This window comes from Erythrolamprus reginae, chromosome 8 (assembly GCF_031021105.1).
Source record: "Erythrolamprus reginae isolate rEryReg1 chromosome 8, rEryReg1.hap1, whole genome shotgun sequence".
NCBI lineage: Eukaryota > Metazoa > Chordata > Lepidosauria > Squamata > Dipsadidae > Erythrolamprus > Erythrolamprus reginae.
The window spans coordinates 51438888-51460019 of record NC_091957.1 but is presented as its reverse complement, the minus strand read 5'-3'; positions in this window follow the sequence as shown (position 1 = coordinate 51460019).

Sequence of the window (21132 nt, the reverse complement as noted above, 5' to 3'; positions counted from 1 at the left end):
GAAAGGAGAAAAGGTATTTAATGAGAAGAGTATCAGATTTGGAAGGGACCTTGGAGGTCTTCTAGTCCAACCCCCTATTCAGGCAGGAAACTCTAAAACCATTTCAGACAATCTCTTATTAAAACCTTCCAGTGTTGGAGCCTTCACAGCTTCTGGAGGCAAGTTGTTCTACTGATTAACCTTTCTCCAATCTTTATACTATGCAGAAGACAAATTGTCATGTTTGTTTTCAATAAATGCAGCAACACAACCCTTCAACAATTTCTACTTGGTCTCTTCAGCCTTGAAAGACAGCATTTAAGGGGTGACTTGATCGAAGTGTATAAAATCATGCATGGGATAGAAAAGGTGGATAGAGAAAACTTATTTTCTCCATCCCACAATACTAGGACAAGGGGGCACTCCCCAAAGCTCATAGGTAAGAAAGTGAGGACAAATCAAGGGAAATATTTCTTCACCCAGAGGGTCGTTGGTTTATGGAATTCACTTCCAGAAAAGGTTGTGATAGCTGTCAGCATGGATAGCTTCAAGGCAGGATTAGACAGATTCATGGATGCCAAGTGTATCAGTGGTTATTGAAATGGATGTCCATGTGCCGCCTCTGTGTTGGTTGAAGCAGGCAGGATTCCCTTGAGTACCATTTGTTGGGGGTGAAGGGAAAGGGAGGGTTTCTCTTTCCGCTCAAGATCCCCATGGACAATTGGTGGGCCACTGTGTGACACAGAATGCTGGACTCGATGGGCTTTGGCCTGATTCAGCAGGGCTCTTCTTATCTTCTTATGTCTGTGTTCAATAAATGCAGCAACACAACTGTTCAATGATTACTACTTGCTCAGTCTTGCTGGTAATCCAGGCAGAAAACACTGTCAGATAAACTAATTCTACTGTATTGCAAAGCAACATTAGTATAGCACAATTAGTTCAGAGGAGAGTAACCAGGATCAGTGATGGGCAAACCCAACAGTGTTCAGGTTCAGCAAGTTCGGATGAACTTCACGCAAAGTTTGGCCGAACCTGAACCCGAACGTCCGTGGCGTCAAAGCTCCGCCCCTGAAATCCCATAGTTTTTTATTTTTACGGATTTTTTATCTTTATTTTATACGAAAAAGGATGCCACAGTAGTGCCGCAAGCAAAGGGAGGTCCTTTCACGTAAAAATAAAATTTTTGCTTATGGCGCCACTGCGGCGTCCTTTTACGTAAAAATAATTTATTTATTTTTTTACATGAAAAGACCTCCCTTTGAAGAAGCTGGGAATCCCACCCATGAAGAGATTCTGGGGGCGGAGCTTTGATGTTACGTATACCGGCAGGTTGCTAAGGACGCCAAGGTGATCACTTCCTGGATTCCATGGAATCCAGAAAGTGATCACCTTGGCGTCCTTAGCAACCTGCCGGTATACATGACGTTAAAGCTCCACCCTCGGAATCTCTTTGTGGGATTCCCCAGCTCCTTTTATGCCTGCCTCTCAGCCTCCCAACCAGCCAACAGCTCCCCAGTGTTCGCCTTCCTCCGCCGTCACCGGCACCTGGCTCCTACTCCTTAAAAAAGTTCGGGTTCGGGTCCGAATTGTGCGGGTTCAGTTTGCCCAACACTAACCAGGATGATTAGGGGACAGGAGACTATAACATACGAAGAGTGGTTGCAGGAAATGGGCACGGCCAATCTGACAAAGAGAAGGACCAGGGGAGACATGATAGCAGTCTTACAATACTTGAGGGGCTGCCACACAGAGGAAGGGGTCAGGCTGTTTTCCAAGGCACCCGAAGGCCAGACAAGGAATAACAGATGGATACTGACCCAGGAGAGATTCAACCTAGAAATAGGGAGAAACTTTCTGACAATGAGAGCGGTCAACCAATGGAACAGAAATTGCCTGCGGAGGTTGTGGGAGCTCCAACATCGGAGACTTTCAAGAGGAGATTGGACCGCCATTTGTCTGAAATGGAGTAGGGATTTCTGGTTGAATGGGGGGGTTGGACTAGATGACCTACAAGGTCCCTTCCAACTTTAGTCATCTCATGCATAGAATTATGGGTGTGATATGCACATGTAACCCCCTCGCACTCCCCCCCTTTTGGCACATGTTGTGGTTCAGCCTGAGTCAGATGAAAGACCAGCTGCGTCTCTGCTGGCTCCATGCCCGGGGGAGGATGAGAGCGAAGAGGAGAGTTCTGGGCAGTCGGACAGGGGAGATTACAGTCAGGAACGTGACGAGAAAGAACGGCCTGGGAGCCCTGGGGAGGGGCTCTCTCAAGCCAGTAGCTTGGAGTCTCTGGAGTCATTGGGTGACGAAGCACAAGCTATCATTAGTATGCGACAGAGACGCATAGATCAAAGGAGGAATCAATTGAAGAAATATTATCAGCATTGAATGAGCAACACCAGGGGGTTGGGTGTGGTCCTCATTAGCAGGGAAGGGTTTAAAAGGCAGCCAAACTCTTTCGGCAGTGTGGAGTGTTATCAGAGTGGAGTTGCTGTAATCTGCATTGTCTCTCAGCGTTTCTGTTCCTGGCTCGTGTCCCAGCAGTCTTGAAGACCCGTGGGAGGTGTATGTCTGTTATCTACAGCCTCGTCTTGGCATCAAGGATTCTGTGTTTCTGTACGAACAATTGCCTTCATGTATCCATTTGGAGTTCCAGTGTTTTCCTGATTTGTAAGGACATTTTCTGTTGGCTTCTTTTCCCTTTACCATTATAAAACTGTGTTTGGATTCTACCAGTGTGTCTGGCTTATCTTTTTGGGTTGGTCATAGCTTCCGGAGTGACCCAGACAGAACAGCACATGAACAAAAAAAGGCTCGCTATCACTGAACTATTCTGCCGAGAGGCCATCTGGGCCCCTTTGAAGGCAAAGCCATCGTCCTTATAGGTAGCTTTTCCCACCGCTTAACATCTTTACTATCAACAATTTCCTCTTCAGCCTGAAGCTCAATTATTTTAATTTCAACTTGACTTTCTGGACCTTCTCTTGCCCTGAGTTTTAGCAGACACTACGTCCGCACTCTCTTATACATGAAAACCTTTCAGATTTCCACTCGGTCTCCTTTTTTTTTTTTGCAAATGAAACATACCAAGTTCCTTTAATCATTCGTCATGGTTATCGTACTCTGTGGCTTACCCTTGGCTTCCGATACTTTTATCATCAGGCACCCCGCTCCTGCCCAACAGTTATTTCCTCCCTGCTTGATGTAGCTCTCATTCTAATTATCCAAAAAAGTCAAGGTAGGTAGGTGAACTCCACTTCACATAAACTATCCCTCTTTTAAAACTCTCTCCTGATCTCACCAACAACTGCTCATAATTGGAGTTAGGTCTACACTAAATGCATCAAGCTAATCTCGTAGTTGTAAATAAAATCCAATTATTTAAAGGCAGGATGCCTAGAAACATAAAAAAAATAAATGTGTGTTAAGTTCAGAGGTCAGTGTCAGGCTGTTGCCAAGTTTGGGAATTCAAGAGAATAGGCGTTGATTGCTTACCTGAACGCCTCTTCTCGTACGGTGAGCGGGTACAGCAGTCACATGGGTTGCTCATGTCCAATCCGGTGGAACTGAGCCTAGTATTAAAAAAGCTTGCCGGATCCGCCCCTTCCCCAGAATTCGCGAATCCATAGACTAGGCTCAGTTGTGAAGCTCTGTAGTGTTCAACTCTCATTGTTAGAGGAAGAAAGATATAGAAAGGTAAAGAAGACACATACAAGGGCGGGAAGTGACTGCTGTACCCGCTCACCGTACGAGAAGAGGCGTTCAGGTAAGCAATCAACGCCTATTCTCCGTACTGAAGGAGCGGGTCCAGCAGTCACATGGGACATACCCAATAGATGGTCCCTAGGGTGGGATTAGCTTGCTATCGTGTGAGATAACGGATTGGAGTACCCTTCTGCCGAAGGCAGCGTCCGCTGAAGCGTAAGAATCAATCTTGTAGTGCCTGATGAAGGAATTTGGCGAGGCCCAAGTGGCTGCTTTGCAGACCTCCTCCAACGGGGCTTGAGTCGCCCAAGCGGCCGAGGTGGCTGCGCTCCTGGTGGAATGCGCTGTGATGTTCCTTGGAACTGAGAGGGAGGCCGACTCATAGGCCTTAGATATAGTCCCTCTGATCCAACGGCCTATTACTGTTGAAGACACTTTGGCCCCCATGACTCTGGGATGATAGGCTACAAAAAGTGCTTCTGACCTCCGAAAGGGTCCTGTGCGTTGGATATAGATTCTCAGCGCTCTGGTGAGATCCAGGGTGTGCCATCTAATTGCCAAGGGATGGTCTCGTTGGAGGCAGAAGGAAGGTACGACAATATCCTGAGATCTGTGGAACATGGAACTGACCTTGGGTAAGAAGGTGGGGTCCAGTCGCAAGACTACCTTGTCCTGATGGAATTGACAAAGGTCCTGCCTGATTGAGAGGGCAGCCAGCTCCGAAATGCGTCGGGCAGAGGTAATAGCCACCAGGAATGCTACCTTAAAGGATAGGTACCTGAGGGACGCCGATTTTAGGGGTTCGTATGGTGCCTGCGTGAGGGAATGGAGAACCCGTGGCAAATCCCAGGATGGGTACCTGTGGACCTTGGAAGGTCTGAGGTTGGCTATGCCCTTGAGGAATTCCTGAACTTCAGGGAAGGATCGGAGAGGCTGTCTGCGGGGACCCCCTAGGACAGATGAAATGGCTGCCAGATGACGCCGGAGGGTGCTGGTGGAAAGTCCTTTATGGAAGCCTTGCATAAGGAAGGAAATTATTCTGTGTATGGGGATGCACAGAGGGGAGAGACCTTCCTGTAGACACCACTGGTGAAACTTGGACCACGTGTGGTCGTAGATTCGATTGGTCGAACCCCTTCTGGCCTTTAAAATGACCTCCACTGAATCGGGGTCATGACCACGCAGTTCTAAATCTCTCCTGATAACAGCCAGGCGGTGAGGTGGAACCACTCCGGGTCTGGATGGAAAGAGGCCCCCTGCCGCAGCATATCCCCCGAAACGGGGAGTCGCCAAGGGTCCTGGACGGACAGCTGTTGGAGATCCGCGAACCAGGGCCGGCGGGGCCAGTGAGGGGCGATTAGGATTACTCGGGCCCTCTCGGTGAGGACCTTGTGAATCACGTCCGGGAGGATTGGAATTGGAGGAAATGCGTAGAGTAGGCCTGGAGGCCATGGACTCCGGAGGGCATTGATTGCTTCCGCTCCCGGGGATGGAAATCTGGAATAGAAGCGAGGGAGTTGGGCGTTCGCATTGGTCGTGAAGAGATCCAGGATTGGTAGGCCGAATCTGAGGGTGATTTGATGGAACAGGTCTTGATGGAGGTTCCACTCTCCTGGGTCTATCGTTGCCCGGGATAGCCAATCCGCCTGGACGTTGAGACTCCCCGAGATGTGATCGGCTAGGAGCGACTGGAGATGTTTTTCCGCCCAAAGGCCCAACTTGAGGGCCTCCCTCATGAGAGCCTTGGATCTCGTGCCCCCCTGTCTGCAAATATGGCTTTTCGTGGCAATGTTGTCGGTGAGAATGAGAACGTGCCGGTTGGGAATGCGAGGAGAGAAATGCTTCAGAGCCAGGGAAACGGCTCTTAACTCTAGCCAATTGATTGGCCTGGAAGCTTCCTCCGGGGACCACGTGCCCTGGGCTATCATCCCCTGGGCGTGGGCGCCCCATCCCGATAGACTGGCATCTGTGGTGATGACAAATTGATCCGGGCACCTGAACGGGGATCCTCTGTCCATGGCCGGAGACTTCCACCACTTGAAGGATCTGCGAACACTCAGTGGGATGACAATGCGTCGATTTGAGTTGCTGTGCCCTGATCTCTGAAAAGGTAACAGGAGCCACTGGAGTTCCCTAGCATGAAGGCGAGCCCAGGGAATGATGCCTATGCATGACACCATCTTCCCCAAAAGGGAAGATAGAGTGACTATGGAAACTGAAGAATTAGATAAAATGCTAGAAATTAACTCCACTATACTGAGTTTTCTCTCGGGAGAGAGAAAAACCTGGGAGGATTCTGAATCGATAATGGATCCCAGGTGAGAAATGGATGTGGAAGGTAGGAGGTGGCTTTTATCAAAGTTGATGGAAAATCCATGGTCCTGAAGGACTGACATGGTGACAGAAAGGTCTGTTTTCACTTTCTCTAGGGAGTTCCCATGAATCAAAATATCATCAAGATAACATAAAATGTGGATGGGAAACGCCCGGATATAGGCCGCCAGGGACCCCAAGAGCTTTGTAAAGACCCGAGGGGCCGAGGAAAGGCCAAATGGCATCGCCCTATACTGGAAATGCCTGCCTTGAAAGGAAAAACGTAAAAATTTTCTGTGGCATTTGGCTATAGGAATGTGAAGGTAGGCCTCAGTGAGGTCTAAGGAGACCATGAAATCTCCCGAGTGAATGGCGGCCAAAATAGAAGACAAGGAGTGCATCTTAAACTTCCTATATTTGATGAATAAATTTAGTTTCTTTAAATCCAAAATAGCTCTCCAACCTCCGGAGGACTTTGGAACCATAAATAGGATGGAGTAAAAACCTAGGCCCTTCTGACCGGAAGGGACCGGTTGAATGGCTCTGATGGACAATAGATGAGAAATGGCCTCCTCCATACGGTTACAATCTGAGGATGACCTGGGAGAAGGGCAGGAAATAAAACGTTTAGGGGGAGGAGAAATAAATTCTAAAAGAAGGCCTGTTTGAACAGTGTCAATGACCCAAGGGTCCTTGGAGGTGAGACGCCAATTAGAGGCGAAATGAGCTAGGCGACCCCCTATGGGAATAGAGGTAAGATTACCATCTAGGTTTTTTTGAAGCCCTGTTAGAGGAAGCTCCCCTTTGGAAGCGAAACCCTCTACCCCTGGAGTTCCTACCTTGGGAACGAAAGCGGGGGGAATACTGACCTGGAGATCTCTGGTAGGAAGCCGCTTGATCTTGCTGGCGCCCTGGGCGACGAAAGGACTGCGTTTTGGTAGCCTTTTTTATGGTTGGACCCAAAACTTTCTTCTTGTCCGTGGTTTCCGTGAGGAGTGGATCCAGAAGATCACCGAAGAGAAGGTCGCGCTTTAAGGGACCCTGGGATAACTGCCACTTTTGGCGAACTCCCGCTTGCCAAGGGCGAATCCATAGGAGTCTTCTTGCCGTAGTAGAAGCTGCAATAGACTTAGCAGAAAATCTAGTAGATTGCAAGGTGGCATCAGCCACGTACTGGGCAGCTGCAAAGACCTTGTTGAAGTCTTGTTGACCTCTCAAGTCATCGGGAGGAATATGCTGTTGAAGTTGGCGAAGCCACAGCAGCATGGCTCTGGAGAAAAAGGAAGCCGCTGCAGAGCTTTTAGTGGCCCAGGAATCAGCGGTGAATCCTCTTTTGAGCATTTGCTCAATGCGCTTGTCCTCTGGGCGGAGGACTTCCTCCGCCTCGCCTGGCACAGCCGCTGCCGAGTGAAGAATCTTGACAGGTTCATCCGGTTTGGGAAAGGATAGAAGCTCTTCATAGGAAGAGGAAAGTTTGTACAACTTTCTGTCCTTGGTGGAGGGATTAAGGCCAGAGGCTGGAAATTCCCACTGTTTGAGTAAGGCATCTTTAAACAACTTAGGCATAGGAATTACCTCGTTATCCTCCTGTTCCTCTGTGAAGTAAGGTAAATTCTCCTCCGGGGGATCAGTGGAAGTGGAGGCTTGTTTCTCCTGGGCCGCTAATCCCGTAGAAATTCTAGCTTTGAGGAGGAGAGATTTGAATAATTGAGAAGGAAAAATAGTAATTGGAGGAGGAACCTTTATTTGGGATTCCTCATCATCTGATAGGCCTTGAAAAGCATCCTCATCATCCTCTATATCCTCATATTCATCCTGGGAGGAATCTGAATCATCCTGCATAGGAGCTCTGACCGCTGGGGGAGAACCCAAGGGGCGGGAGGAGCGAGAAGGAGGAAGAGGTAAGGGAAGCTCATTGATGGTGGAGAGTTTGGCATCAATGGCTTTGGACAACACAGCAAAAATAGACTGGAACTCAGGAGGTAAGCTGGAAATATCAGCAGAAATGGCAGAAGAATCCCTAAAGGCCTGGGAGGATCCTGGCTGGGGGGAATCTTCAATAATATCTGGTTCCTCTGGACCTATGCCCCATAGGTTAGGTTGGGGTCTGTCTAGGTTTGGCTCATCCAGAGATAACACAGGGACCCCAGAAGGAGGAAGACTAGAAGCCTCTGGTGGGTCTTGACTACTGATTACTTGGGCCTGCACTTTCAAACGTTTTGCTGATTTGTCATGGATTTTTTGTAGGGCTAGGTCCCTTCTCTTCTCGGCCCTGGTGACCTTGGTCGAGGGGCGGGCCCCTGGAGAAGAGGAGGAAGAGGCCTGGGGGATACTAGTAATCTCATCGCCTGTAGGCCTGGCCTCTCTGGGACCTATAGTTGTGCCTCTCTTGGGAAAAGTAGCCATAGTCTGACAATTAACAGAAGACAAGGCTGAGCCAATAACTGAATAATAAGGAGAAGAATTTCAAGGACTTCCCAAGAGGAATGGATCCTGCTTCGAGGCCTCGAAGCTGCTGAAACTTGAGGACAATCTGGGCAAACCCAGAGTTCGTGCCCCCAAATCCAGCGGGGCCAGCCTCCCTAAACTTTATAATTAAGTAAACCAAGGCACTCTGGTTGGAGGCTTAGCCGGTGGAGAATTTAGCCTGGGACCCCCAAGGCCCGCTCCGGGATCCACGCGGTGGACTGAGGCCTACGCGGCTGGCAGGAGGCCAACACGAGAGGCCTAGATTTAAAAAGGGCGCGAAGGCCTTCGCGCCGAAAAAATCGCCCCGTAAATTCCTTAAAGGGGAAGCGATCGACTAAGTCCAGGAGACTAGAAGGCGTCTCACTCCGCAGGAGGTATTTCTTAAGCCCTTAAATATATTGTATACAATAAATAATCAATAATTCAATAGATTAATACTTGCACCAGGACCTCCAGGCCAAAGGATTAGAAGAATCCACAAGCGGCCGCAGGAATCGTAACCGGCAAAACCGCCGGGGGGAAACGAAACCGCAACTTCTCCAAAGGAAAAAAGCCGAGCCGCCAACGGCTGGCGCTATTGGTGCAAGTAAATAATAATGATAAAACAAATCTTACTACTTTTGAAGAAAAGGAACGAAGGGAAGGTGTTAGAATGTTGAACGAGCTATCACAATACAACCGCAGGATATGCGAACTGAGCGAATTCTGGGGAAGGGGCGGATCCGGCAAGCTTTTTTAATACTAGGCTCAGTTCCACCGGATTGGACATGAGCAACCCATGTGACTGCTGGACCCGCTCCTTCAGTACGGAGAAGTCGTTGTGAAGTCACTGTTTTTAACTGCAAAAAATAAACTGGAAACTGAAGTTAAAATAAGCAAAAAAAACCTCCCCACAACATAGTAAGAGAACACCTGTCTGAACTTGATGAATACAAATCATCAGGACCAGACGAATTATACCCCAAAGTATTAAAGGAGCTGGCAGATGTCATCTCAGAACCACTGCACCAAATCTTTTAAAAATCCTGGAACACCAGGGAACTATCAGAGGACTGGAAAAGAACTGATGTGGTTCCCATCTTCAAAAAAAGGGAAGAAAAAACAATCCAGGAAACTACAGAACAATAAGTTTAATATCAATTCCCCGGGAAGATACTGGAAAAGATAATACAAAAACAGATCTGTCAACACCTAGAAACAAGTAAAGTAACAACTAGTAGCCAGCACGGGTTTCTTAAAAACAGATCACGCCAAACCAATCTCATTTTATTTTTCAACACTGTGACTACAAATTAGTAGACCACTGAAATAATATGGACATAATATACATAGATTTCAGCAAGGCATTTGACAAAGTAGACCATAACCTACTTCTTCGTAAGCTAGAGAAAAATGGGATAGACAACTTCACCACCAGATAGATCCACAACTGGCTGACAAATTGTACTCAACATGGCTCTAAGTCCACACGGAGGAAACTATGGTTGAGAATTTTCAGGCTTCTCCATTTACTAATGTTTTACTTCTCAGGGAGTGGGTAGAAGAGACTAAGAGGTTTGGACAACTGGCCTGGCATAATTTTTTGGACCTGAGAAACCTCAACCTACCATATTTTTCAGAGTATAAGATGCACTGTAGTATAAGACGCACCTTAGTTTTGAAGGAGGAAAATAGGAGAAAAAATCTAACTACCTTGTATTCATCGGGCTAGCTTCCTCAGTCTGGTCAGCTTCAGCACATTATTTTATCCCCAGTTAAGGCTGAAAAGAAACCTTTTACAGAAGGAATAACAATGAAAACAAGCCTGCAAATACTTAGTGGTGGGGGAATAAAAACTTTGGAGTAACAATGAAACAATTGTGCAAGCCGTGAAGATCGTTGGGGCTGAATAAAAACCATTTTTGGGAGCAAATAGCAATGAAAACAAGCCTTCAAAGACTTAGGCATAGAAAGAAAACTTCAGAGTAGGAATGAAAAAATCCTGCAATCCGGGAAGATCGTTAGCACCTTGTTAGGGCTGGGGGAAAAATTTTTTCCCCAAAAAGCTACATTCAGAGTATAAGACGCACCCAAATTTTCAGACTATTTTAGTGTGGGAAAGATGCAACTTATACTCCGAAAAATATGTTATTTCTGCTCTTGAAATGGGAAAGAGTTGAGTTGGGGGCTATGGTAATACCCTAGCCTTCTTCTCCTGACTAGTGTTGGGCGAACCGGACTTGCAAAGTTTGGGCTCATGCCGAACTTTGCAGTGTTCGGCATGCCGAACCCAAACGTTTTTAAAAGTTCGGGTAAAGTTTGGGTTCGGGTTCGGCCGAACACCGCGAAACGCCATCACTGGGGGAGGAGAGTGGGGAGTCTTCAGAGAGGGGCGGTATACAAATCTAATAAATTATTATTATTATTATTATTATTATTATTATTATTATTATTAATCCCATCGTAGTATTTCCCATCTCCTTTTGCTTGTGGTGCTGCAAGCAAAAGGAGGTGGGAAATCCCACAAAGGGATTCCGAGGGCGGGGCTATGACATCACGGAGACTACTTCCTGGCCGGCTGAAACGGGGAGGAAGGAGTCTCCGTGATGGCAAAGCCCCGCCCCCGGAATCCCTTCGTGGGATTCCCCACCTCTTTTTGCTTGCAGCATCCTTTTCTGTAAAAATAAAAGGCAGCAAAAGGAGGTAGGGAATTCCCAACTCCTTGTTTATTTTTACAGAAAAGGACGCCGCAGCGGCTTGCTGCAAGAAAAAATTCGGGTTCGGGTTTGGGTTTGACGAACTGACCCGAACTTCACGGCAAATTTTGGGTGAGTTCGCTGAACCTGAACTTCGTTGGGTTCGCCCAACGCTACTCCTGACAATCCACAAAAGGAATCCCTCCCCCCGGCAAAAAAATCAAAACATTTGTGGATGTTCTTGACCGATTATAACAAAACCGAAATGCTGGGAACTAGCCTATTATAGACAGATCAAACCTTTCCCTCCCATCTCAGTCTCTAAGGGCAACCAAGATTCCTTCATTTATAAATGTGGCAATATGCAGCCATTCATTTTTGGATAGAAAGATTACTCAGTGTGAAATCCAGAAGGCATAAAGTCTGTGTTTTTAGACTTTGCGTTTAATTTGAAGTAAATCCCTGGTAGAGCCATTCTAAAAACTTAATTTTAGTATTAGAACACAGCTACCTGCTGCGCAGTCTACCTTCCGTTCTCCACGGGGATCACATATGCTCAATGCAGATTATGAGTAAACTGAAGGCTATAAGCTATTATAAATTGGATATGAAAGCAGGACCTCTTCGTAGACATAATAGATTATGTTGCTGATCTATTAGACATTCCTGGCTGTTGGTGGCATGCTGAACTGGGACAACATGAAAGGATCGAGAGGAAGAAGCAGACATCGAGCCCGGCTAACATCTGACATTGATATCAGCCATGGACATGCGAGCCTACGGAGAGGGGCGGCATACAAATTTAATAAATAAATAAAATAAATAAAGGTTCAGTTTGGGTCCTGCCAATAATAGAGTACAGTGGAACCTCTACTTACTGTTGTGGTTAGCTCTGGCCCTGTTCCTGCCCCAAGAACTGTTGATGTGGAGGAGACATCCACATGCTGCAGGCCTGTTTTACCCCCGGTGGAATCTGCTGATGAAGGCTCCTCTGACCAAGAAGACATGAGTGACAGGGAGGAGGAGAGTGTGACAGACAGCTCACAAGGAGATCAATTATCTAGCTCCTCCTTGGATTCAGAACAAGAGTTAATGATACAGCCACGCATGCGGAGAGCGATGCATAGGCAACAACAACTGAGAGATTATTGTCAATGAAAATGAGGCCACCTGTGGTTGGGTGGGGCTGTGGTAATCAGTGAGGCTGCTATAAATAGCAGCCTGTGGGTTTGGCCATTGTGGAGGATTATCTGATTGTTGTGTTTCGTGACTGCTTTACTGACTTTGACTTTTTGTATGCTAATTTTTCCCTGCTTTGATACTAAACCAGAGCAAAGTGTGTTTCACTTTGTGAAAGAAGAAGGACTGTGAATTGCCTCACAGCTGCAAGATAACTATCACAGAACTGATAAGGGACTTGTACAAATTACAAGTTTGTTTGGAGACGAGTGCTCTTTGCTATACCAAAAGAGGGCTTGGTGTAAGTGAATTTTCTTTATAAAGAACATTGTTTTGAATTTTCAAACGTGTGTGTGTCTGAAATTTGTACCTATGAATTTTTGGGAGGATTCTACCAGAGAGCCCGACAGAACACTAATATACTTAATTCCATTGCCAGCGAAGCACCCATTTTTGCACTGCTGGGATTCCCCTGCTGGGATTCTCCTGCAGCATCACAAAAACCTGGAAGTCCAGAGGTGGGGTTTCCCATTGAGGGGAGCCTGGGGGGGAATCCCAGCAGCGCAAATTTTGACACGACATGGACAATTATTTATTTATTTAATTTATTTACTCATTTGTCCAATACACAAATACATAGGAAGAAAAATAGACATGTAGTAATATATATAAGGGTAAAGTGAACTTAGAGGAGAAGATATATGAAAGAAAGAAAATATATATGATAAGTGAGAGAAAGGAAAGATAATTGGACAGGGGACGAAAGGCACATCAGTGTACTTATGTACGCCCCTTACTGGCCTCTTAGGAACCTGGAGAGGTCAATCGTGGAGAGTCTAAGGGAGAAATGTTGGGGGTTGACACAATTGAGTCCGGCAATGAGTTCCATGCTTCGATAACTCGATTGTTGAAATCATATATTTTTACAGTCAAGTTTGGAGCGGTTCGTATTAAGTTTGAATCTGTTGCGTGCTCTTGTGTTGTTGCGGTTGAAGCTGAAGTAGTCATTGACCGGTAGGACGTTGCAGCATATGATCTTGTGGGCAATATTCAAATCGTGTTTTAGGCACCGTAGTTCTAGGCTTTCTAGGCCCAGGATTGTTAGTCTATTTTCGTAGGATATTCTGTTTCGAGTGGAGGAGTGAAGGGCTCTTCTGGTGAAATATCTTTGGACATTTTCAGGGGTGTTGATGTCTGAGATGTGGTATGGGTTCCAGACAGATGAGCAGTAGTCTAGGATGGGTCTGGCAAAAGTTTTGTAGGCTCTTGTGAGTAGTGTGAGATTGCCTGAGCAGAAGCTGCGTAGGATCAGGTTAACAACTCTAGAAGCTTTTTTGGCGATATTGTTGCAGTGGGCTTTAGCACTTAGGTCATTCGACATTAGTATTCCAAGGTCTTTTACTGACTGTGGGTTGGCAGTGAGAGATTGTTTATTCAATTCGTATATGTCGCATGTTCTAGAGTCGGCAAACCAGACTGAGCCACAGCAATGCGTGGATGGGTACAGGCAGGATATGCCCCTTTTTTCTCCCAGCATGGGAATCAGGAATCCCAAAGCTACATTGAGTTTCAATCTGTTAATAACAATTTTCCACTTCGTCTCCTAAATGTCCCACTGGAGCTCCTTCAGCCTCTCCCACCTACTGTCAAGCTGCAATTGTCAATAATTTGCCTGTGTTTGGTTCTGGTTTAGTTCCGGAAAGATTAGCTACCTGATTCAAGCAAATATTGTAACCAATGTAGACAGCAGGTACGCAACGTACCCTAATCCAACCACAGTTCCATTGCAATTATCTCACTCTGTTTGACACTGGTTTCCACTGTGCCACCTTTCAGTGGCACCGTAGGAATTAAGTCCCTGGATCTGTTTCTCTGGATGGGGGCTGAGCTTCAATTTAGCTACCACTAAATATAGATACTACCTGATGGTACAGCTCTCCAGGTGCAATTCTGGAACTGATTTAGGATAGATAAGATGATCACCATCCAGTTTAATTCCACTTCTGTCCAAAGGCGCTACTTTTGTTACAGGAACTGTACAGGAGTTTTTGTTGCAGGAAGTGGGATGAAGGTTTACTAACATTGTTGGAATTCACTGTGATATGAAGACCACACCTAGAATTGTTCTGCCAGGCTCTCTGATAGGAGCCTCCCGAAAATTCAAGGGTACAAATTTCAGACACACACACGTTTGAAAATTGAAAACAATGTTCTTTATCACAAAATTCAAAATAAACAAAGCACTCTTTTTTTTATTGCAAAGAGCACTCTTCCCAAAACAACTGGGTAGTCTGTACAATTTCCCTTAAGCAGTCATTAAGTACTTAGCTAGCAGCTGTGAAGAAACTTCACACCCCTTCTTCTTCCAACGAAGTGAGACACACACACACGTTGCTCTGCTTTGGTTTCAAAGGCGTGAAAAATCAACAAAGTCCAGCAACACAAGATTCCTGACGAACTCCGATCAGATATTCTTCCACAACGGCCAAACCCACATGCTGCTATTTATAGCAGCAGCCCTAATTACTGGAGCCCCACCGAAACACAGGTGGCCTCCCTTATTTCCTGTAATATGTTCTTACTTGGTCTCTTCTATGCATAATTCTGCGTTTGCGTGGGTCCAAAACGTCATCATCTGAATCAAGGGAAGATAAGGGAGATTGACTGCCTGGGCTGTGTGCCAAGCCCTCCTCTGCTGAGTCACTCCCACCTTCTGCTTCGTCCGAGGAAACTACACTCTGAACTGACTCTATCGGCAATAACACAGGCTTGTGACATGTTGAAGTTTCCCCTGCATCCACCTCCCCATTCCCTGGGGCAGGAGCTGGGCCAGAGCCAACCACAACAATCACCATCCAGTTTAATTCCACTTCTGCCCAAAGGCGCTACTTTCGTTACAGGAACTCTACAGGAATTTTTGTTACAGGAACAGTTGCAGGAAGTGGACTGAAGGTTTACTAACATTGCTGGAATTCACTGTGATATGAAGATCACACCTAGAATAATGTATCCAGTTTGGTCACTGCATTATACAAAATATGTTGAGATTCTAGAAAGAGTGCAGAGAAGAGCAACCAACATGATTAGGCCACTGGAGGCTGAAACATACAATGACTAGTGAAGAGAAGGACCAGGGGAAACATGATAGCAACCTCCCAATATTTGAGGGGCTGCCACAGAGAGGAAGGGGTCAAGCTATTTTCCAAAGCACCTGACTGCCAGACAAGGAATAATGGATGGAAACCGATCAAGGAGAGATTCAACCTAGAAATAAGAATAAATTTTCCAAAAGTGAGAACAGTCAACCAACATAACAGAAGTTGCCTTCAGAAGTTGTGGGAGCTTCCTCAATGGAAGCTTTCAAGTAGAGACTGGACTACTATTTGTCAGAAATGGTGTGGGGCAGTGATGGCGAACCTTTTTTTTCCTTGGGTGATGAAAAAGCTTGGGCATGCATTATCGCACATGTATGAGTGACCACACCCATAGTTCAATGCCTGGGGAGGGGTGAAAACAGCTTCCTCTTGATTCCCAGCCTGTTTCCCAACTTCTGGTGCTCCCAGTAGGCTTGTGTTTCAACTTCCCTAGGCTCCAAAGGCTTCCCTGGAGACGGGGGAGGCTAAAAACACTCTCCGCCATCCCTGGAGGCTCTCTGGAAGCAAAAAATGTCCTCCCAGAGCTTCTGTACAAGCCAAAAATCAGCTGGCCAACACACACATGCACCGTGGAGCTGAACTAGGGCAACAACTCATGTGCCATCTGTTCTGCCTGACTGGCTCAGGCAATGCGTAACAGTCCAAGGAAAAGAAATCAAACACACACGTGCTCTGCTAATCAGCAAACTTGTATTAAATAAACAAAAAAGGGTTACTCAAAACAGTTTGTAGTGTCCGAAAACAATGCAAGGTTTACTTCAGCCGCATACAAAAACACAGGAAAAAACAAAGACAACCTGGAATGAGCAAAGACGTTTCAGGAGTCCTTTTGAATCTTTGGAGCAAACAGGAAGTCCCAGAGTTTTCACCTCCCACTTGTCTGAAAAAGCTGGGTTGAAAACTCCAACGGCACGGAACAGAAACTTCAGAGCAGGAACCACAAAATAACAAAGATAAACAGCCACAGTTTGCCTTGGCCTTTGTCCCCTTTTATCCCTTTAGCCCTCATCAAGGGAACCACACCCAGCCCTCAGTATAAGAATGACACCCAGCCCAGGTGCTACTCTGATGACTTGTAATACTCCTTCAATCGATCCCTTCTTTGCATAGCTCTTCAGCTACATAGATCAATATATTGATCTGCAGAAGAACCCAGGGATGAAAGACTGTCTAAGGGACTGCAGGCCAAATCCCCTGGGCTGTCTGCTGAATCCTGCGTCCCAGTGGCCTCGTCCTCCTGGCTGTCTGCCACGTCTTCCTGGCTGTCTGCCACATCTTCCTGGCTGTCAGCCAGGCTTTCGCATTCACTTTGTGCCACGTCTCTCCCATCTGTGGGAGCAACGGCTGGCCCAGGCCCAAACACAACACCATCAGATATGGCTCTGCGTGCCACCTGTGGCACCCATGCTATAGGTTCGCTATCACTGGTGTAGGGCCTCCTGCTTGTGCAGGTGGGTTGGACTAGATGACCTATAGGGTCCCTTCCAACTCTGTCAATCTAATCTAATCTGATTTTATTGATGGGTCATCATGTCTTTCAAGAAGAGATAACAGCTGGCTGCTCTAGGATATAAGGACTGGAGCCCGTAATTTAAGAACTAGTGTTGCTCGGACTACAGAAAAGCAATATGTAAGTCAGGTCTCAAGACTCATAAAAGAATGGCCAACAGTGTTCATTAGAAAGAGTGGACGAAAAGAAGCTTTTGATTTGAACCCTGAGGCTGACGTTTATATGAGCAGTTTGGATTTCTGTGTTCTGCAATAAAGCTACTAGTGTAGGGGTGCTGAGACCTTGAACTTCCTGAATGCGGGGTTGAATTTCTGGAAGAAGGAAGGCTTGGCTGGTGAATTCTGCTAGAGGACTCTACTAACAAGGGGAGTGGGCCTATCCACAGCATTGTTTATGTATGGTGTGTTGTGTGCATGTTTTTAAATTATGGGTTTTAATTTAAATTATTAGATTTGTATTACATATTGTTTTGCTACTATTGTTGCGAGCCGCCCCGAGTCTACGGAGAGGGGCGGCATACAAATTTAAGAAATCATCGTCATCGCAATCTTAGGAGACAGCAGAATAGAGGACAAGCAGCTAGAGAAATTAGTGAAATACGAAGATCTAAAAATCGAGCTGCAACGACTCTGGCATAAGCCCGTGAAAGTGGTCGCAGTGGTACTTGGCACACTGGGCGCAGTACCAAAGAATCTCAGCAGACATTTGAAAACCATTGGAATTGACAAAATCTCCATCTGTCAATTGCAAAAGGCCGCTTTACTGGGATCGGCAAACATAATTCGCCGCTACATCATACAGTCCTAGGTGCTTGGGAAGCGCCCGACTGGTGATGAAATACGAAATCCAACATAGTGTTCTCGTTTGCTGTGTTGTACTGACATAATAATAATAATAATAATAATAATAATAATAATAATAATAATAATGCTGATGGGCCTACTCAAGCCTGACCATTGAACTTGATTGGACTGCAATTTTAGGCAGGGATAAAGTTGGCTTAGATGGTGCCATACAATCGGTCTACTTAGCTTCCTATATTTGACTTCTTACAGTGACCCTCCAAGGTATTATTTTAGAATATTATCTTTCGTTCTTTCCCCTTTAAGTTTCGAGTTGCTTTAAAAGTCAATTCTACCAGCAAAAATCACCAGCCTTATTATAATTCCAACACCTCCATCTCCCCTGCACAGTCCTTAGGTTTTGTCTCTCCAGATGACGTCCAGCAAAGAAGACAATCCATTCTTTCGTTGTGTGGCTGTCCTCCTTCCGCTTCTGCCCAGGTGGATGGGCATAGGATGGCCTTGAACCACTCGAAAGAATGCATCTGTTATTATGATTATGATTATGATTATGATTATGATTATGATTATGATTATGATTATGATTATGATTATGATTATGATTATGATTATGATTATGATTATGATTATGATTATGATTATGATTATGATTATGATTATGATTATGATTATATTTGTATACCGCCCCTCTCCGTAGACTCGGGGCGGCTCACAACAGTGATAAAAACAATACATGGTAACAAATCTAATAATTAAAATCTAAAATAACAGATTTACATTACAAAGTCTAAAAACCTCCCCAAAAAACAGTAGACAAAATACATACACACAGTCATATCATGCACAAAGTTACATAGGCAAGGGGGGGATGTCTCAGTTCCCCCAAGCTTGATGACAGAGGTGGGTTTTAAGGAGTTTACGACAGGCAAGGAGGGTAGGGGCAGTCCTAATCTCTGGGGGGAGTTGATTCCAGAGGGTCGGAGCCACCAGAGAGAAGGCTCTTCCCCTGGGTCCCGCTATCTGTTCCCTCATGAAAATCACCCCTGACAAGTTCCCATAAACATCAGGACTTTTACAGATAGTGTGGCAAGCTGTTAATTTCTCACCAACTTCTACACCGGCCAGGTAACAGATTGGCTATGGAGGAACACCTGTTCTTCCTGAGAAAATTGTAGGAGTTTTTCTCTTGAATAATGGGAAGGAAATACGCCTTTAGGGTGGATGGGAAACTTAAAAAAAAAAAGGTGGGACAGGCTACAAAGCGAGAGCTTATTTCTTAGCAGGCTGCAATTTGCAGCTCGCATCGGCCCCTCGCTCTAGGCATCTCTGCGAAGAAAGGAAAGTCGGTGGGTTTAGAAAAAGGAAGCCTTTGGAAGCACCAGCCTCTTCTGTGTAACCTTGCGAGGTGGAGTCGGCTCCGTTTCCCCTCCTCCTCCATTGTGTTCGCATGCGAGGGAGCCCCATTAGGCTTCAAAGAGCCAAGCAGGAACAGCTAAATTCCACCAGGGAAACCTCGACTTCAGAACTCCGGTTAAACACACAGTTATTAGCAACTGTCGCCAGCAGCTCTTCCCTTCTTTATTCCTACTTCCTCGGAAAAGTTGCCTTGCCATATGGTGCGGTATACTTTAGTACTTTAACAAGTGTCTCTCTCTCTCAGTGTGTACTGTATGGGCGTCGGTCTATCTGTCAATCTATCTATCTATCTGTCTGTCTGTCTGTCTGTCTGTCTGTCTGTCTATCTGTCTATCTGTCTATCTGTCTATCTGTCTATCTGTCAATCTATCTATCTATCTATCTATCTATCTATCTATCTATTTCTATATATATCTCTATCTTCATCTATCTATCTATCTGTCTGTCTGTCTATATATCTCTCAATCTTCATCTCTCTCTCTCTCTCTATCTGCCATCTATTATCTATCTATCTATCTATCTATCTATCTATCTCTCTATCTCTCTATCTCTCTATCTCTCTATCTCTCTATCTCTCTATCTCTCTATCTCTCTATGTCTATCTCTCTATCTCTCTATCGTTGGTCTGTCTGTCTGTCTGTCTGTCTGTCTGTCTGTCTGTCTGTCTGTCTGTCTATCTATCTATCTATCTATCTATCTATCTATCTATCTATCTCTCGTCTGTCTATCTATCTATCTATCTATCTATCTATCTATCTATCTATCTATCTATCTATCTATCTATCTATCTATCTATCTATCTATATCAATTTCTATCTATCTGTCTCTTTCTCTCTCTCCATATCTATATCTATCTTCTGCCCTTTTAATATTTCCTAAAATATCTCATTTTCCTAGGAGAGGGGTGGATGCCAACTTCCTACACTGTCTAATTACATTTGGAGCCAAGTCTTTTGGCATCTGACTAAGATCTTTTCTCCTAGGTCTGGATTACAGTTGTGCTACTGTTTCTTTGCTTTCTTAATTAATATTTTGCCTTTTGAACTGTTCTGGACTTTCAATTATGGCATTTTTCAAAGACATTTATTGGGCTTTAAAAAAAATATATTCTCAAACACACACCTTAGTTTTTAATTGATTGTACATGATTTTGAATTGCTAGAGGAAGACTATGAATGAAAGGGATTTCTCAATGAAATAAACCTTCACCTTGTCTACCTGGTATTTAAGAGGTAAAGGTTCCCTTGCACATATGTGCTAGTTGTTCCCGACTCTAGGGGGCAGTGCTCATCTCCGTTTCAAAGCTGCAGCCAAACGAGGAAGTCATGGGCCTGCCCAGACATGCTCAAATCTCTCCAACCCTCCATGGTGTGCATTGGCTGCCAATTGGTTTCCAGATGCAATTCAAAGTGTTGGTTATGACCTATAAAGTCCTACATGGCATTGGGCCAGAATACTTGCGGGACCGCCTTCTGCCACATGAGTCTCAGTGTTTGGTCAGGTTCCATAGAGTTGGCCTTCTCCAGGTCCTGTCAACTAGACAATGTAATTTGGCAAGGCCTAGGAGAAGAGCCTTCTTGGTGGGGGGCCCGGCCCTCTGGAATCAGCTCCCCCCAGAGATTTGCACTGCCTTCCGCAAGAGACTCAAGATTTATCTATGCCTCCAGGCTTGGGGCCACTAGACTCTAGCCCCCGGCCGATAAACATGTTGTGAATGGGAATGAGTGTCTTTTTATGATTTGGGGTTTTTTTTAGGCTACTAATTCAAATTAATTGGATTTAGGATGTTATATATTGTTCCGTTATATGTAGTAAGCCACCTCGACTCCTTGGAGAGAGGCAGCATTAAAGTCAAACAAACAAACAAACAAAATTAACAGTGCAATCAGGCGGTAGGGAAAGCAAGTAGAATACTTGGCTGC